Here is a 14,114-nt window from a genome sequence, read left to right on the forward strand (position 1 = left end):
TACTGCTTCCCAGGTGTCTTCACAAGCATCAGTTTGTTCAGATCCAGTAAACTTGGAAGACGTTTACTGAGTTGGGATTTGTGATTGGAACAACGGAGAGATAATTATAAACAGAACCCATGTGTTACGCAAAGACCTGAGAAATCAAACACATTGCTGTCGGAAACAAATTTTCTTAATTCCACTTAAGTGACAAAAGGACACGTTGGACACTTCATATCAATTGTTTTTTAATGTCGATAATACACAAAGCGACGGAAGTTTTCTTCCCTGTTGTCTTTTACATCTTTTTTATCTACGAAGATACTGAACTAGCTGCTGCTGTCTCTATCATCAACGCTGAGGTTGGTTAGATGCAGTTCTCCAGGTCTTGCGCTTGGCATTATTACTTTTCATTTAAGCACAATTGCTGCGTCCTACACATCATCGGAAATCTGCGTCACGTTCACGTGTATTCTTCACATACCTACTCTATCCTTCCACAATCCCTTCGGCTACAGTTTTCAACATCGACTAACCATTCTGTTTATCCTTTTCATAGCGTTCATTGTTAGGCGTAGTTTTTCGTTCACTTGTTGCAGGACTTCGTTCCTTATCGATCAGCCCGTCTGATCCTCACATGTCTGCTGTAAAACCTTTCCCATTGCCCACGTTTCACACTAACGTAGAAGTACGCTCCATACGTGGTTTATAATCAAATTTTTATGCTCTGAAGGTTCATAATTTTGGTTGTTAGAAGCTGATTCTTTTTAATAGAAAGCCCTTTGGACGTGAGCAAGCCTTCCGTCATCGTTGCATCGTCCTGCTTTAGCTATTCTATATCCGAAATAGGAAAATTCGACCTCCTCTTGAAGAGTTTCATGTCCAAATTAAAAGTTTATCCACCATGTGCGCTTGATACGCATGTTACTATCGTTTCTTTCTTTTTGTTTATGTGCATAGTACTGTCGCCAGTGCTTACAGTGGAACCTGCTACACAGTTACTTGGTGATCAACAGATTGTGTGGAGGTAAGGCTAGCAACGTTGTATCGTTTCCCGGGTGGACATCGCATTCGCTGGCCATCACCTTAGCCTTGACATTTTCAACAATTTTCAGTTATTCTCGCTGAGAGTCTAATTGCAGACGGTAATAATCGTTGTTACTGTTCGTCTACTCTTTCTCAACAGCTATCACATGGGGTAAATAAACACGTCGGTATATTTCAAGAAGCCATATTTGCCTCTGTATTTGATTGGAATTTGGCCTTACAGCAACATAGAAGACCCTATCTTTTATACGCCGTAGATATCCGGAAACGGTGTCTCCGTATACTGAACATCGACAAAGAAAATTGAAATGACAATAGAATGTGAAAGCAGGTCGCAGTCGATGACGCCTTAGAAGATAACTAAGTAATGAATGAGTGTGAAGTAAGGATTCGTCGATTATGAAGAATTTAGAATTTATTGAGTGAGTGAATACATCGGGGTGAACACACCATATCCTCCCTCCACCTCATTTGTTGCAGAAAACACACAAAAATTACATTTGACCACTACCAAGGTTCAACTACGTGGTCTCTCTCGCCGTGAGGCCTGTCAACTAGTCAACACAAGAGATGTCAAGAACCCTGTGATGTTATCACCGGCAGAAAAGAAGGCAGGAAGGTAGCTTAGGGATAGCGGTACAACGACAAAGAGTTCATTAGACGCTGAGCACAGTGTCGAATTGAAGATGATTTCCGTAGTTGGTAGGAAACCATTTCGCAAGTATTACATAGGCCTCTAAATACGCAAAACTTGTAATGCATCACCTTTCTTACTCAGAAGTTCTTTTTAAGGCCGTTGAATTTCCAGTAGATTCATATTTTACGACTGATATTTTCTTTTTGCAAAATTTGTTAAGTAGTAATAAATTCGTATTATGAATTGCAGGAAAAAAAAAACAGGATGTGTCAGTGTACGATGTGCTGGAATTTCCGCAAGAGGCTGCTAAAAGAGAAGAAAGTAATTTGTAAGAAAGAAAACTGAGCGCAGAAGTGAATCGAGCGGTGGGGCGACATAAACTATTGAAGGCAGCCGGAGCCGCAGTGAAGCCTGTGGCGAAGGTGTGCGGGAGGCCTATACATCAGGCGTCGCTTCCGAAACCAACAGTGGGCTTACGCTGGCAGTTCACGTTATAAAAACAGATCAGTGACGAAAGAAAGGATGCTATTAACAGCATGAGCTACCCTCACTCATGTTCACAGAAATACTGTTACCTTTTGAATTATTTGAGCGAGGATTGGTGGTTGATGTCACTGCCGTATTATCTTTCTGCTGATCATTGTTTACTAGCTACGTAATATACTTCAATACATAGGCACAAATGAAAGTAAACCCCATAGATACGACAGTCTGATAGTGTGACGTTTGGACTGTGATTGATACTCTTCAGACAGCTTATTGAGATTCGACTTCGCGAATTAGCTAAAAGTACAGCTTCCGCATGCTCTCCTGTCGTAAACACATCATCATCAATAGGCAGCGCGTCATTTGACTAGGTAACAGGTTCTCATATACCGTGCTGGCCATTTATACGGTAACACTAGGAAAAAATGGTTGGTGACGAATTTGATGTACAATTCTATACAGTATAACAGGAAATACATAATTAAATTTGTTGGTGATTTAAAGGTATTCGGGGCGCGAAATCTAGTATGCCGTTCTGCTACCCCTGGAGAAAGCAGCAGCAACGGCTCTAAACAGTCTGGGTATCAAAACGGCAAGTGCCATAACCCGATTTCCCAGAAACTTCGTTAAGTGGAAGAGTGGTCAAAATAAGAGAACACGTATCTCACTTATCCGTATATATGCGACTACGTCTGAGAAAATGGCGGTTAATTTTTTCGAATGGCGGTTAATTTTTTCGAGGTAATTTATGTACCTTTTTGCAAGTAAACAGTCCAACGGAAACAGTGGCATAGTGGGTAGCATCATGTCTTCAAACTTTGGCGCTCCGTGTTCAAAACCAGATTATTTTTATTTATTTATCACATTACACGAATGTTTTCCAGTGTATACTGAAATAACGTTGTCCTTATTTGTCTACTAGTTATCTATCAGGTAAATGAATAAAAAAAACAAAGTGTTTCTTGATTCGTAATCAACTGCAAGCGCTAGTTTTCGGAAAAGTGATCAGTTCTGCGTGGTTTTTGCGCCAATTTATTGGCAACGCGTGAAACCTTCAGCAGTGTTAACGAAGTGTCTTTCTCAAGTGAAATTAACACGAAGAAATGTCGCTGTGAGAAACCTGTTTTCGCGCGATGCTGGTGGTGGTAGGAATTTCTATATAAACCAAATCTTCCTGAAGAATAAACATAACAGTAAAATACAAGAATCAAGAACTGATGTACGAATGAAACATAATAATATCAGAATTTAAAAAGAGTGTAAGCCCTGAAATTACCGCACACGCATGTGTTACGTAATCAGTGCGTAACACTTACTGTGAAATCCAGCTGCAACTTTACAATTAATATGACTCCATTGTATCCGCTAACTTCATAAGAAACAGTCACGTGGTACATGGATAGATTAATGAAAAACATAAAATCAGTAAAAACAGCAATCGGGTTTCATACACAGGGCGCAATAGTGAAAGGCTGCAACGCTAGCCACTGTGCCACCTGTTGGGTTAACCTTATCGCGCGCTAAAAAGCACCGAAATGAAGTCGAAAACCTTGACAGCCTTAATCTCAGAAACGGTCCTGTATCTTCAGATAAGCCGAGACACATTATTGTAACTCTTCTTACACTGAGCGAAGTTTCTGAGAAATTGGATTATGGCACTTGCCGTCTTCTCCTCGTCAAATGTTTCCATCGTGTGACAAAGCAACAGTCGAACACACTGTGACGAAGTTGATCAGTATAGCACGGGCAGCGTGTAGTCTTACTTTATCGTCATTAGACCTCGTAGGGAGGGCCCAGCTACTGGCGTTAATACATCAGAAATGGCACTCCATACCATCGCACCAGTTACTAGGTCCATACGACGATGTTGAATGTAACCTTGCAACGTTCTTTCCCCTGGGAGCCTCCACACTTGGATTCTTCCATCACTATGCTGTATGCAGAACTGGGACGTGATGCCACCCCTGTTTTCAGTGTTACCACTGGTCTTACCAGTGTCAGCTCATCTCTCTGCTGCTTCTGCTGCGTCAAGCAAAGCCGCAACAACGGTAGCTGTGCTGAGAATTCGTGGTGCTGCAGACGACATCGCGCTGACCTTGTGGAATCTAATATTCCTGCGAACAACCCATTTCCTGACTGAAGATACGTGACGTGGCTGTACGATCCTCCATAGCTGAAATTTTCCCCTTCGGTGCTAGTCGCGTGGGGCAGCCGACATAGTGTACGATGTTGAGGATGGCACTCTGGTACCCATCGATTCCATATTAGCGTGAGTCGTAAGATCCCGACCAATGCGAGAAGCGATATATTTCTTCTTGTAAACAACCAATATTCAGATGCAGTTTATGGATAAGAAGCCTGCTGCGAAATGTTTCCTTATATACATAATGTAGACCGTATTACTCCAGCTACTAACGTCCGGTGCACTGAAATGATCATCATTTCCATTTCCAAGCATGTAGAGCACTTAATGCCTCATTGTCGTTTGCTGCATGCTGCTCTGATAATACTGAGATTTTAATGACAGACAAATTAGTTTGCAAGTCCTTGCATTCACTCTTCACAAGTAACACCTTCAAATATCCGAAACAATATACTATAAATATTGTTCACTACCATCTGCGTTATATGTTAATAAGAAATGTCATCCAGATTAAGTAATTATGCAACTGTTAGATTCCACATTTGTCCATTTCCGGACGTCTCATGCAATGTCCCACTGCAGATCGTTAACCCACTGACTTACCAATATTTATTCCCATAGTCGACCCTACATTTACTATTTAGATTTACGACAGCAAGCATATTTTATCTTGCACTCTTCTCTCAAAATTATATAATTTTTTGATAGGAATTCTTTATAAATCTATCCTTACTATTTATTAAAGTAACGATGAGTGTAGATAGTACTGTTGTAGTTCATGTTGGTGCGGCATTCCGAAAAAATACAGGCAGGTGCAACGCCGCTAGACATTTCTCACACTCACACCATTTATCACTTCTTCTTCCTTGCTGAACGTGCGCGCGCTCCCCCCCCCCCCCCCCCCCCCCCCCACACACACACACACACAATTTCTGCAGCGTGTTTTTTGATGGAATTAGGTGAGGGGGGGATAAACCTAATAAAACCTGAAAACGATTTCTTGTAACTAGCAAAATGTCGAAAGAAATCGATTGTGTTATACGCCACTAAATAGATCGGTTTCTCAGCTTTCCAGTGGTACATAACATGTTTCCTGTCGTCTTTTAACAGAGAAGAAGAAGAAGAGGAAGAAGAAGAAGAAGAAGAAGCAGCTATAGCTGCTCGGCCCGTCTCACAACCGGCAGTGTAGTAACAGACCTGGAAACTGCGACTGGCTGTGAGCCAGCTGCATATGCCTGTGGGTACGGAAGTCCGAGCATACGGAGTAGGTTACCAGATATGTGAGTGGCTCGAATCCAGTACGTTGTTCTGAACGGCGAGTGCTCATCAGAGATAAGGCTGTCGTCAATGGTGCGGTAGAGAAGCGTGATATGCCCGTTATTATTCTTTATATGCAAGCACATAAATGATTTGACGACAGGATGAGCAGCAGTCTGCGCCTGTTTGCTGATGATATTGTGGTATACGGCAAGGTGTCGTCATTGTGTGACTGTAGGAGAATACAAGATGACAGGCTAAATTTGTAGTTGTGATGAATGTCAGCTTGCGGCAAATGTACAAAAGTTTGCAAGTTAATGCAGACGAGTAGGAAAAATAGCCCCGTAAGTTTCGAATACGTCATTAGTATTGTGCTGCTTGACACAGTAACGTCGATTAAATACGTAGGCGTAACGTTTGAAAGCCATATGGGATGGAATGAGGGTGTAAGATCACCTGTAGGGAAGGCGAATGATCGACTTCGGCTTATTAGGGGAATTGTAGGAAAGTGTAGGTTAACTATAAACGAGACAGCATACAGAACACTAGTGCGACCCATTCTTCAGTGCTATTCGAGTGTTTGTGATCTCCACCACGTCGGATTAAAGGCATCAAAGCAATGTAGAGGCGGTCCGCTAGATTTATTACCGGTAGGTTCGATCAACACACGAGTATTGTGGGAGTGCTTCGTGAACTCAAATAGGAATTGCCTCAAGGATGACGATAACAAGATAAGAGAAATTACGACTCGTACGGAAGAATATAGATAGTCGTTTTTCCTGCGCTCCACTTGCGTCAACTAGAATATGGAAACAATTTTTATATAATACTGGGAAAATACGACCCAGACAAAAAATTAAAAACTAGTATATCTGAAACTGTATTTGTTCATGAGTATACAGAATAAAGTCGATGACATTCTCGACATGTGCAGTTTAGCTATGTCGATGTACCCATCTGAGGTTCATTTACTTGTCTATATGTTTCCCCAAGAAACTGTAGAACGTGTCATTAATCATATAGCAGTCTGCCTACTTAGCTGAGTGGTAACGTGCTTGCCTACCCTGCAGCGGGCCCAGGTTCGATTCTCCACCCGTGGACTGGGTGTTGTGTTGTCCTCCTCATTATCTCATCATCTACGCGCTAATCGCCCAATGTGGCGTCACCTGAAATAAGACTTGCTCCAGGCTGGCGAGCTCCTCGGACGGGGCCTCCCGGCCAACAATGCCACACCATCATTCTATTTTCTTATCATTATGTAGCATTTATGTGAATAGTTTGCCGTGATCCTAAGTGGAGACCTGCAGAACACTAGAAAGGTGCAGAACTTATTTCTCAACGACAGGTATGTGATGACGGGAAGGGTGTAACCTTGACAGCAAGAGTGCATGGTGCCGATAACCTGTTGAAGGTAAGTGGCCACAAATGAACCCGCGCTAAATGCACATAGCGCCACTTAGAGGCTGCGGCTTGAAAGGGGTTGAGCTCGCACCCTCGCCTCTGGAGTGACGCACGTGCAGGGGCGGATTCCACCACAGAGCGCTTGTGGAATTGCCTCACATTAGCAGCGGAGTGGGGTCGCCGTTTTTGTAGTTGGCGGCCCATTTTCCAGCCTGTTTGCCACCCTCACCGGAGCCGAAAACGGGGGTGGTCTGGGGGTGAGTGTCGGGGTTTACAGATGGCGCGACTCAGCTCCGGTCTGGGCGTCGGTAGCGGCAGCGACCGCAGGCGAGGATTGAGGGCGGGCTGCGAGGCGGCTACGGGGACGTCCTTCACCTTTCTGCAGGTACACGTGAGACGAGCTGGCTGTATCGCAGATACACGCGAATGAATTGTTTCGTCACATGAACTGCTGGCTAGGAAAATTGATGCGCCAGCGTGGAGTTCCGTTGTCATGTATTACAGGAGCACAACACGATACACCAGATGCTTGGACGCAAATAATCTGAATGAGGGTAATTAGTGTTGTTTTAAGGATATCCAGGTTCTGTGGTATGGGAATGCGATGGGTTGTTCTTAATGACTGGTGGTGACAGGAACTTCTTCCACAGTGCCACAGATATGCTAACGGCGAGAAAAACTTGACACGGCGCTGAGAGACATATACCGAAAAACAGCCCTTGGAATAGAGGAAATTTTTTTCGGAATTATTGACGTCGTTGTGAAAGCCAGCTATGACAAAACTATTATACGTGATATGTAAGATACATGAAATAGGCGAAATACACTGACACATCAAGAAGAGTGTAATGTAAGAGGCAATCAAATGAAAACCGAACACTCGTCGTAACGGGACCATGGGATGGTTCCATTCAAATGTAATCACCACACACGTTAAGACATTTATGCCCCTCGCGGTTGGCCGCTGACGGATCCACAGCCGCACTCTTGCACTTCTTCGTCCGACTGAAACCAATGTCCACGCATGTCTTGCTTCGCGTCGCAAACAATGTGAAAATGACACGGTGAACGATCCGGGCTGTACGAAGTAAGTTGCGGTGTTTCACAACCAAATCGATGAAGGGTAGCCTTCGCCCGATTGACTGTGTGAGGGCCTGCGTTGTCGTGCAACAGTATGATTCCGTCCGACAGTATTCATCGGCGTTTTGTCTTTATGGCGCATCGAAATTCCTACAAAATGTCTTCATAGCTCTGCTCATTGATTCTGGTTTCACGCTTAAGGAACTCGACAAGGAGAGGGCTTCTGCAGTCACAGGCGCACCGCCAGTCGGACGAAGGTTACACTTTAGCGATTTGGTTGGGAAAAACTGCAGCGTCCTCTGTACTGCCCGGATCGCTCACTGTGTGTTTTCCACATCGTTGGCGACCTGAAGAAAAACATGCGTTGACGTCGGTATCAGGCGAACGGGATAGTGCGAGAGTGGGTGCGTCTGCGGATCCGTCCGCAGCCGAACACGTTCTGCAAAACAGGAATTGATCATGTCGCCCATGTGATACATGTGTTAACGCGTATGGTGAGTACTCTTGAATGGGACCACTCCATTGTCTCGCTGCGGAGAATGTTCGGTTTTCATTTGACTGCCCGTCAGAATTTCTACACCAAAGAAGGCAGTTGCTGAGAGCTGTCACTATTACAGAACCATCAGTTTAACAAGTCATCGCTACAAAAAGTTACACGAATGATTTACCCAAGACTGGAAAAAGCTGGTATAATGCAGTCTCGGGGAGGATCACTTTGGGTCTGGAGAAATAGTGACAATCCAGGCAATACTGACCATGTAATATATCTTAGAAGATGAGCTGAAGAAAGATAAACCTGCGTTTACAGCACTTGTAGACTTCGGAAAATCCTTTAACAATCTTGAGTAGAATACACTCTCTGAAATTCTAAAGGTAGCATAGGTAAGACGTCATCTGCAACTTGTGCATAACCCACACTGTAGTTATGAGTCGAAGGATGTGAAAGGGAAGTAGTAGTTGAAAAGGGAGTGAACCAGCGGTGTTGCCTATTCCCAATATTGTTCAGTCTGTACATTGAGCAAGCAGTAATGGAAACAAACGAAACTGGAGTATGAATTATATTTCGGGGAGAATAAATAAAAAATTGGAAACTTGCCAATGACGCTGTGGTTCTGTTAAGAGACGGTGAAGTACTTCGAAGAGCAGTTGATCGGAATGGAAAGTATCTTCAAAATAGGTAATGATATGAAAATCAACAAAAGTGAAATCTGAATAATTTGTCGAATTAAATCACGAGATGCTGAGGGAATTAGGAGACGAAACAAGACAAGTAATTGTTAAGTTCTGCTATTTTGGTAGCAGAATAACTGAAGATGGCCGAAGTAAAGAGGATGAAAATGCAGACTGGCAACAAAAAAGAAGCCTTCTTGAAAAAGTAAAATCTATGAATATCCAGTACAAATTTAAGTGTAGTGCAGTCTTTCCGGTAGTTATTGGTATGGAGTGTAAAGTAAGTGAAAGGTGGGCAATAAGCAACATAGACAAGAACAGAATAAAAGATTTTGAAATACGGGGCTAAAGAAGAATAATGAAGATTAGGCGAGTAGATCAAATAAACACCGAGGAAATACTAAATCGAATTGGGGAGAGAGGCAATTTATGGCACAACTTCACTGGAAGGAGGGAATGGTTGACAGGACGCGTGCTGAGGTATCAAGGAATCGGCACTTTATTAGTTCAAAAAAATGTAGGGGGAGGGAGTAAAATTGTAGAGGAAGACGAAGGCTTAAGTAAAACTAGCACATTCAAATGAATTTAGGTTTCAGTTGCTATGTAGAGATAAAGAGTACTGGGCAGGACGAACTAGCTGTAAAATAGCATCAAACCAGTCTTCGGACTAAACACCACAAGAAATATAATACTGAAAACAGAAAGATTATGGTACACATTTACGGAATGACGGATAAGGCTATAGGAGGGAAGAGCTATAAATCTTATCGGAGGACCAGCCACAGCAGAAACCCAGGCATCTGGCTCGCAGCGGCTGGTCATAACAATACAAACATGAATTTTGGTGGGTGTAGCAGAAGACGAAACAGCAACGGAGCTGATGGTAGCTGTGTAGGAGTACCAACACGAGGGGGACGGTGTGTGTCGACTTCCGGGTACGTGACGCTTCTGACTTCAGGATCTCTTACGGAGCATCAGAGAACATAAGCGGCCTAGGCATGTACGGTCCCTCGACGTGTCCTGGAGCGCTGGAAACAGAAGACCACTCCAGCCACATACTTCGTAGGAAACGACGTTAGCCCATCTGTGCATAGCTGCCTGTCTCCAGAATTCCGCTTCACGCGTGTCGGCGAGGAACACAACTTCCAGAATAGGGAGCAAGACCGGAAAGAAAAGTAAGTAGAAAACACAGCTCAGTTTGTTTTCACGCTGAATCACGGGGAGGGTGGTTGTGGCAGTTTTGCAATGGCAGTGTCACTAGTTCTTTCCTTTCTTTTAATTTACTTAATTTTTCAGTTTGAGGGTTCCGCGCCTTAGTGCGTAAGAACGGAACTCTTGTAGGATCACTTTGTTGTCCGTCCATCTATCTATCTATCTATCTATCTATCTGTCTGTCTGTCTGTCCGTCTGACTGCTAAGAACCCTTTTTCTCAGGAACGGGCAGACGTATCAAGTTAAAATTTACTCCACGTACTAGGTCTATTTTTCCTTGGCGGTGTAAAAACTTTAAGCTTCTAATTTAACGCAGCGAAAAGATACGGCCATGTATGTCACATATTTTGATACTCGAAAACTCACTCATCAAAATTTAAGGGGTACTTTCCCTTGACCTAGAATCGTGAAATTTGGCAAGAAGTAAGGTCTCAGAGTACAGATAAAGGGAACAAACCGAAATTATTAATTTATAATTATATCGCACGAAGAAGAATACTTCTTTGGTCATGTGTTACCCACAAATTTACAAATTTTTCCTGCTTCACACTTGAAATTAAAGCATTCTATTAAGTCTTGGAATCCATGGGACCGATAGTTTGCCAGTATACTTGTCGATAACATACAAAAATCTGCAGTATCTCGAACTCGCGGAATGGATGAATTGTTCATCTATGTTATTAAGTTTGTACGAAACTGCCAGTGTGCAAGTCCTACTCGCACCTGGCCAGTTTTCCTTATTTTTATTTATCGACTTACAAATGGCTCTAAGCACTATGGGACTTAACATCTGAGGTCATCAGTCCCCTAGAACTTAGAACTACTTAAACCTAACTAACCTAAGGACCCCACACACAGCCATGCCCGAGGCAGGATTCGAACCTGCGACCGTAGCGGTCGCGCTGTTCCAGACTGAAGCTCCTAGAACCGCTCGGCCACATCGGCCGGCGAATTACATTTTACATCGAGTATCAGCAGTACTCTGCACATTGAACCTTGTTGAGCTCTCTGGATCCAGGAGTTGTGCTTCCTGAGAACCAGAAGGTGAGAAGTCTGGATAAGACACAGTCAGCGGGCAACATGTAGTAAGTAGCGTTTTACTGAAAATTTAGTCATATAATTATAAAAATGCCGTCTGCAGTAGGATAGAACGCAAAATAATGCGGAGTGTTTCGCTATTCTATGAGCCGTAGAGAAGACTTATTAGACAAAGTTTCGGTTAGGAACTTGTATCCATAAATGTGCTGTGTGGATGAAAAATAAGTTTGAGGATGCGATCGCTTTCATATCTCCCACACGACGGTACGCACACAGCGGGAGCTAGGTGATCTTTGACCTGCGTTCCCTACAGGGCCCCATGGCGTGAGAAATATTTAGAGTACTACTCTAGGGTTCACTTCTACATGACGATGGACGTCATCTCGAAAGTCGAGAGAGCGGCACGTCCTTGCAGCACCACAGTTAACCATCCAAACTGCGAACGTACCAGTTTCTCGCAGCCGTTGCTGTAGTCGGACGAAACCGGCAAATGGTGTCATAATTGCAATAGGAAGTGGTAGGGACTGAGGACGGTGTCCTGTTCTCAGTTTGTGTGCATGCTGTGAAGCGAGAGATCTGAAAGTGATCCTTTTGATATCCAAAAAGTGCGTTTCCGGACGTGGGATCCTTGTCAGAACTATAACAGTACATTATGTGAAATGTGTTAGTCTAGTGACGATGATAATAATAATAATAGTGATAATAGCGGTACTTTTGATTGATAAAGAAGCTTATCCTGAAATACTCATTAATTCCTGTGTAAAATATTCGCTCTTGTGCCTACAGCGGCCGCATCCCCTCGCCTAGCGCGTGGCGGTTACGTTTGTTCTCAGGCTAAATCAACCATTTGCGCCTGTAGAATATCAAACGCGCCTGGTTTTCCTCGTAGGTAAAGAGCCGTGGCTACCTACAGCACATACCTTCAAGCACCATTCAGTAAAACCTTTCTGATGCGTTGAGGGCGGCTTGTCGAAACACAAAGTAAAATAAATATTGTTACACGGAAAGAAGGTAGGGATGGTGAACGAAGCATCACGCCAAGGCTTACTTAACTACCAGGAACAGTCTACGCGTACCACTTGGTTACATTTTCTGTATGAATCTTCCTAAATCAACCTCTTTACTTCCGTTTAGAATTTTTTTGTCCTGGTTGAGTGGTTGATTAGTAACTCATACCCAAAAATTCTTTAAGAAATGGTGAATTTCATCATAGCAGATCGACAGCAAACTGTGGGAACTTAATTGCAGTGTCGCTCTAATAAATTGCTTTATTCGTAAAACATTCGTTCCACGTTATATGTTAGGCCAGTCAGCTTTTATTGAATGCTGCGCTGTACCTGAAAGTAGCGCATATACATGACACTGTTCTTCTACGTAGTCACTGTAAAGAACGGTCTACCAGTTCCTCGACGATATTCATCCGCTCCTTGCCGTAGTGGAGATACACCAGAGCCATTGTGCGCACGACCTTATCGTTGGAAAAACTTCGATTGCTGCGAATGGGTTCCTCGAATGCCTGGACATTATCGTCTGTAATTGATGTCGATGGGCATCCTTCCCGATCACCTTCACCCACATCTGTGCGGCCTTCGTCATTTTGTTGACGGTTGGGCGCGACGTAATATTAGGTCCATGTGCAGCCAGAATTTCACGGTGAATCTGTGTGCAATTAAGACGTTTTGCGCTCAAGAATTGTAATTTGCCGCGCGCATTAGCTATGGATTCCGTTTGCAGTTGCCGCACTGTTTCACTGCCACACTTATTTTTGCACATGTTTGCTGTGCCATAGGAGAACTGCGTCTGTAGGAAACCCGGGTGATGTACTCTCCTCTGACAATGTGCGACGTTTGTAGCGTGGGACGGCACGTGTAACTTAACATTTGAAATCCCCTCTCCTGAATTTCAATGGCGGTGCTACAGTCTACAGTCTGAAAACTGCTTCAACGCAGCTCTCCACGCTAGTCCGTTCTTGATGAACCATGTCAGCGGATCCTGTTTTTCTTCAGGTTGTGTCCTAAACTCCTTTCCTTCCCAATCTGCTCAATTACTTCCTCGTTAATCTCAGCAAGCCATCTTACCTTCAGCGTTCCTCTGTAGCACCGTATTTCGAAACCTTTTACACACACGCGCGCGCGCGCGCGCGCGCGCGTGTGTGTGTGTGTGTGTGTGTGTGTGTGTGTGTGTGTGTGTGTGTGTGTGTGTGTATATATATATATATATATATAAACTAAATTCTCTGGCTAGCAAATTACCATTGTTACAGTTTTCCATTTTCCAGGCTGTTATTGCCGTAGTGTAATGGATTTTCTTGATCGCGTTTGGTCAACGTCAGCGAAATGTTGACTACTCGCTAGTCAGTTGGTGCAGCACGTACCAATATTTTGTGGGTTTTTTTCTGATCGGAAGCTATATTCATCACATGAGCACTATATTCCACCGACATACTCGCTTTTTACATATCTCAAAACAAGATAATAGGTAACATCGTGCAATTGTCTCCCGGAAACTGCAAATTTCTACGACGTAATCCTTTGTATTTCTGTGCTTATGCGTGGAATTTCAATGGTTATAGTTACTACGTAGATTGTCCTGTGATCTGGTCGTCGTGATACTCGAGCAGAATCCGAGCATGTGTGCGTCCATATGTCTGCGAGAGGAAGG

General features: G+C 43.5%; 1 long non-coding RNA gene across 1 annotated transcript in view; it reads left to right on the forward strand.

Annotated features, from left to right (window-relative positions):
* The window catches only part of LOC124607349, a 347,199-nt gene that overhangs the window by 241,843 nt on the left and 91,242 nt on the right, over positions 1 to 14,114 (forward strand). The window lies entirely within an intron of this gene.

The sequence above is a fragment of the Schistocerca americana genome, chromosome 3, assembly GCF_021461395.2.
Source record: "Schistocerca americana isolate TAMUIC-IGC-003095 chromosome 3, iqSchAmer2.1, whole genome shotgun sequence".
Lineage (NCBI taxonomy): Eukaryota > Metazoa > Arthropoda > Insecta > Orthoptera > Acrididae > Schistocerca > Schistocerca americana.